General features: G+C 38.9%; 1 long non-coding RNA gene across 1 annotated transcript; it reads right to left on the bottom strand.

Annotated features, from left to right (window-relative positions):
- Positions 1–457: 457 nt before the first annotated feature.
- On the bottom strand, positions 458–1,550 carry LOC117491858. The gene is made up of 3 exons (XR_004556799.1): positions 1,228–1,550; positions 751–923; positions 458–579 (listed from the first exon to the last, which is right to left on the bottom strand). It is a non-coding gene; the product is annotated as an uncharacterized LOC117491858 (long non-coding RNA).
- Positions 1,551–6,391: the final 4,841 nt, after the last annotated feature.

The following is a 6,391-nucleotide window of genomic DNA, read 5'->3' as shown; positions in this document are numbered from 1 at the left end:
TTAATGTTAAAGGTGGGGTAGGTAATTTTGGAGAAACCAGCTCGAGATCGCTAGAATTTGAAAATACACAGCCATGGACAACAGCCTGTTCAGTGTCCTCCTCTCCACCACAGCTTCAAAGGGGTCCAGCTTGATGCCGATGACTGACCCAGCTTTCCTGATCAGTTTATTGATCCTGCTGGTGTCACCGGCTCTGATGCTGCCCCCCCAGCAGACCGCAGCAAAGAAGAGTGCACTAGCCACAACAGACCGGTAGAAGATCTCCAGCATCTTGCTGCACACGTGGAAGGATCTCAGCTTCCTCAGAAAATAGAGTCTGCTCATCCCCTTCTTGTGCACAGCGTCAGTGTTGATCCTCCAGTTCAGCCCATTGTCTAAGTGCACTCCCAGGTATTTGTAGTCCTCCACAACAGCCACATCCTCTCCCAGAATGCACAGGGGTAGAGGAGCAGACGTCCTCACCCTCCTGAAATCAATGACCATCTCTCTGGTCTTGGCCACATTCAGAATACTCACAACATTAGGCTGAGGTTCATCTTCCGCTCTTCTAGAAGTGGTTGTGCTTCTTGTTGCTTCCGGCTAAAATAAACATAATTAAAGACATTTTGAGTGTTTAAAATGTGCTGTAATACACAACACATGATTTATTCCTAAACTTGCAGAAAGAAAAACTAAAGTGTGACATTTAATCACATATTTATATATCAATCTTATACACCTTGAATTCTTGTTGGCCAATGATACACATACCCTTTGAATATGAGCTGGGAAGTTGAATACTGTTGGCACAACACCATCTTTAAGCCGGACAGTCTGCCCCGTCCTGTCAAAGTCCTCACAACTGAAGTGATCACTGCAGAGCAGTGTCCTGCCTTCTTAGGGCAACTTCCCACTGCCTCCTCCTCTCTCCGGTTTTGGGAAACCTTAAAAACATGAGAAAGGTAGCCAGATATATAAATTATTGTCAACATTTTCCTCTCTTCTTTCCTTTAACATTAAGGGTAAGGACACAAATACACACCGAAATTATAATATTTTTGGGGTAATTGTATGTATGTATGTATGTATACTTTAAGAATAAGACAACCACACTAAGAGTTATAATATCTCACTCAATATATCTCACATAGCCCCACTGATCCTGTGTAGCAGAACTTGTAATGTACATACATCCACTAAGTAATTAACGATTATCCTAATTATAGTCATAATATTGTCATATCTTACACGTGAAAGGTGATTCCACGGGTTCTTGTTTCCAGACTGCGGCGATTAGAGCATCTGTAGGCTGCACAAAAGTCCGGCATAGTCAGGTACTTCTGTAAACACAAAGCCAGCAATTTCCTGTATCATAATGTATCTAAATGTAAGATGTTTTTAACAAGCCAAACCACTTGGAAGAAATCATGTGTAACTTAAGTTATGTTGAAAAGAAAGAGCAGTTCTGCCTCTCCCACTGGTGTAAAGTTGCTGGGTCAACTTTGTAATACTAGGTCTCACTCACAGCCTCTTGTTATTAGCCAGCTAATAAATACAACCACACATACACAAAGAAAAGCAGCAATTTCAACATGTCCAAGCATCCTATATCATAGCCATGCTAATAATGTTTATAATAAACCAAACCGTTTGTAAATATATATTAATTTTATAATTTATTTTAAATATTAACAATATAATAAAATAAATGGAAATATATACACCGGCAAATATTTCATATAAATACCTTGTGTGTGTGTGTATAGCTATTGCTTTATCTGCTTAATGTTATTTTCATATGAAAGTCCATGATTATAAGTATGCAGTATCATAACTACATCTTTGATGTTTATAAAAAACCAAACCGTTTGAAAATTGGTTGAAAATTGAGCAAGCTATGGTTATTTAAATAGTAAACCATAATGTTATGAATGAGAGCACTGCCTGTAGCAAGATGGCGGCCATGTGGCAACGTCGGTCTCAAGCCCCCAGGAAGTGCGCCGGACTCAGATGAAAATATTCGTGCTGGCCAAACGGCGGTACTACACTTCCTTTTGGTTGCCAGGCCCGGAAACACTTTTTCCCATTGACTTACATGGGGACAGAGTGGTCTGTAAATCGTTGGATAAATTTTTTTAAACTAAATAAACTACCCAGTATGAACACTTGTATAGCCCTTATTAAAAACATTCGTTCCTCAAGTTGTAAAAATGTGCTAATAACGTTATTCTGAGAGTTATTTCCCTCTGCATTATGAACGCGCATCTAACCCACGGGACCGCGCCGCCCGGCACGTTCATGTTACGTGTTCAGCACTAGTACATGCGTTTATCTTTACCCATGGATGTACAATAAGAACGGACCCATATCGCCTTACTGCCAGCCCACGGAGCTGTAATAATGGATATATTGCACATGTTTGCTGTAATTCATCATTTGTAAAATATTATACTACATGGGCTGTATGATTAAATCTTGTACCGTAAATGTTGTATTAAATAAAGTTAATATTACCGACGTAGATTAACGTCCCTGTAGCTTCTTATTGCACTAAGAAGCTTATTGCACTGTATATATATACATATATATATATATATATATATATATATATATACAGTGCAATAATTCTTTCATGCTAAATGAAGCTCTGTTGCTTGGATATCACTAGATCCTGTTACAGCGTAATATAAAAGTACATAACGATTGATGTGTAAATTAGCATAATTACTAGCTAACCGCTAGCTGCTAACTGCCGCCTCGTTAATATCAAATCTATCATAATAACAAACCATTACCATGCTGTCATGAACGTGCGGTGCTGTTACGTGCGGTGCTGTTACGTGTACGCAAATTGACGTGCTTGATGTGAACGAGCATTTTGGGGGGCATGGTTAAAGTTGCGCATGCGCTATGAGCGCACATACGGGTACTTCTCAGGCATGCCGGGTAATCTGTGACGTTTCGCTCTCTCAAAAGTTGGGCCATTTTATCATCATGCGCGAATGAGCAACTCTCATAGGAATGAATGAGGCCCCGCCTCCCACGCTGTATCCAGTTCTTATTATACATCCATGGTCGGTCTCCATTGGCCAGCAGCGCGGGTGAGTCATCTAGTGTTTATATATATCTATGGCGGCAAGTACACGACACTAAGATCCGCGGGAAGATGGCGGAGTGAGAAGTAACAACGTTGCAGGCTCGTAGAAAAAGTTTAGATTTTAGTCCTTGACTGTAAAACTGACAGGCAATAGCTTATTCATGATACACTTTAAGTTATTATAGAAGCTTAAATAGTCACATTTTACTTTAATTCTCCAGTTACCAACACTTTTGACATAAAGTGCCTGCTAGCATGACCGACCACGATTACAACTTAAAAGTTCTCCGTGAGGCGTGTGACGACTCGGATATTGAGGACATGGAAGCGGACAACTCTAAGGGACACAAAATAAATCGGGACCACACACCAACTAAAGGACCGAATCCAAAGAAATCGAAGGTTCACGGCGAAACACAAATGGCAGAGGATAGCAACAGCACCATTCTCCAGGCAATTCAAGTCTTATCCGGAAAAATGGATGAACAGACAGAGCTGTTAAGAAAGTTTGAAAAACGCATTGAAGCAAACACTGAAGCAGCTAAAGAAAATAAGAAAGACATTTCTGCTCTTCAGAAAAAGTTTGATGATCTTCTAAAAGATAACACTTTACTACGTAAGTCTGGCGAGGAGCAAGCCCGCTACAAACGGAGGTGGAATCTGAGGATGAATGGTCTGCCTGAAAAAGAAGGAGAAAACACAAGAGAAGCTGTGATCGGGATACTCACAAGAGTTGTTCCGCTGTCTGTGGAGAAGCTGCGTGACTCAGTGGACACTGTCCATCGGCTGGGTATGAAGGGTAATGCAGCTACTTCCAACAACACACCGCGGTCAATCATCATTCAGTTCGGGATGAGGACTGTTCGTGACGAGATCTGGAAAAAGTCCAAAGATGCGAGAGTCTGCAGCGAGATGCACATTCGTTTCAAAGAGGATTTCTCCAAGGAGGACCGGGAGGCTCGCTCCAAGCTGTGGCCACTGGTTCAAGAAGCCAGGAGAAAGGGGAAGAGAGCCTTTTTGAAGGAAGGCTTCGCGCTGATTGACAACAAAAGAGTGGACCCGGAATAAAGTGAAAAACACCGCAGTAATTAACTGGAAGGACAGGGAGCAGGTTTTCTGTCCTCAGTAGGTATGCTGAAGTTCTCAGTTTGAGTGTTTGATTGGACTTGTCTCAGGTTATATTCAAAATGTTGTGAGCTATTGCACTAAATATGTTTGTTAAGGGCTACGTTACTCACTCCTGCGCATCGATATAACATTCCTTTGCGCATTTTCTTAAAGATTCTATCTTTGCTCTTTCAATGTTATCTTTCATATCCTTAAATGCTAGGGGGCTAAAAAACAATGTGAAACGTAAGGCAATTTTTCTTTTTTGTAAGGAACAAAAAGCAAATTGTGTTTTTCTGCAAGAAACTCATTCTGCAGAGGCAGACACTAAGTTCTGGAAAGTACAATGGGGAGACAACATTTTTTTCAGCCATGGAACAACACATTCGGCTGGAGTGATGATTTTATTTAACAGGTTACCTGGAAATATAATTGACCACAGGAGTGATACAAACGGTCATTGGCTAATGGTTGTGACTGATGTTAATGGGTCTAATTACATACTGGTGTGTGTTTATGGGTATAACAGAAAGATTCAAAACAATAATTTTCTTTCAATCTTGTGCCAAAAATTAGAGGAATGGAAAGCACTTTATATGACTGATAAGATTATAATCGGAGGGGATTTTAATGTAGTTCCTGATGAGTGGTTAGATCGTCTTCCTTTAAGGGGACAATGTCATAATTTTAATGATTCTATTATTCACTTGGCCTCTAAACTTAATTTAACTGATGTTTGGAGAATAAATAATCCCTCAAAATCACAATATACCTGGTTTAACTCTTCTAACAATGGTCAGTGCTCTAGGCTCGATTATTGGTTAATCTCTACTAGTTTAACTAATAATGTCTCAAAGTGTGACATTTCAGCATCACCTCTGACGGATCACTGTGTCATCTCTTTGTCCTTTTTACTATGCAACTTCAGTCCCAATCTTAACCCTATATGGAAATTCAATAATAGTCTTTTGGAGAATGCAGATTTTTGTAGAGAGATCAAACAACTGATAAAAGAAACTCTGGCTTTGGATATGTCATCTCTCAGTAAATGGGAATGGTTTAAATTTAGTGTGAGACAGATTGCGATAAAATCCTGTAAATACTCTTCTAGATTAAAGAAACAAAAACAACAAGAGATGACAAGTGCAATTAATAATTTATGCCTTAAAGCTGAGTTATCATTGGATGAGCAAATTCAACTGAACAATTTACAAACTCAATTAGACAACATGTATTTGGAAAAAGCAAAGGGAGCTTTTATTCGTTCGAGAGCCCGATGGATTGAGCAAGGAGAGAAAAACACTTCTTATTTCTTCAATCTTGAAAAGCAAAGACAAGTGAAAAAGAAAATCCAAAAACTGATTATTAATGATGTCACTATTGAAAATCAAGACCAGATAAATGAAGAAATTAGACTTTTTTATAGCAATTTATATAACTCAAAGTTTTCTAAAGAAAATTGTGATAACTTTTTTAGTAAAATTACAGAATTCAAAAAGACAATAGATTATTCTTTTAAACAGTATATGGACGATGGACTAAAAATTGAAGAATTAGATAGTGCATTACTGCAAATGTCTGGTGGCAAATCACCAGGGCTGGATGGTTTAACCATAGAGTTTTATAAATGTTTTTGGTCAGATGTGCGAGAAATGCTTTATAAGGCGTTCACAGATTGCATTTCAGCAGGAAACCTTTCGCCAACCATGAAACATGGCCTTATTACCTTAATTCCAAAACCAAATAAAAATAATCTTTTGTTGGATAATTGGAGACCTATTACCCTGTTATGTAATGATTACAAACTTTTAGCACATGTTTATGCTAACAGGTTAAACTCGGGTCTGAATCAACTAATAGATGAATGTCAATCAGCCTTTATAAAGGGCAGAAGTATTCATAACCATACCAGACTGATATTGGATATGCTTGATTACCAGGAGTTTATTGATACTGAAGGTCTCGTACTATTTCTGGATTTTTACAAGGCTTTTGATACTGTTGAACATTCCTTTTTAATGGAAACTCTGACATTTCTGGGTTTTGGTGAACATTTCTGCAACATAATTAGGATGCTCTACTCGGACATTTATAGTTCTGTATCTTTGAACCCTGGAATGAGCCCTAGGTTTAAGGTTTTACGTGGTATTCGACAGGGTTGTCCTATTTCCCCCAAATTATTTATTCTGACCACCCAAGTATTAACAA

Source organism: Trematomus bernacchii, unplaced genomic scaffold, assembly GCF_902827165.1.
Source record: "Trematomus bernacchii unplaced genomic scaffold, fTreBer1.1, whole genome shotgun sequence".
NCBI lineage: Eukaryota > Metazoa > Chordata > Actinopteri > Perciformes > Nototheniidae > Trematomus > Trematomus bernacchii.
The sequence above is the reverse complement of the archived record's forward strand: the minus strand, read 5'-3'. Positions and strand labels throughout refer to the sequence as shown.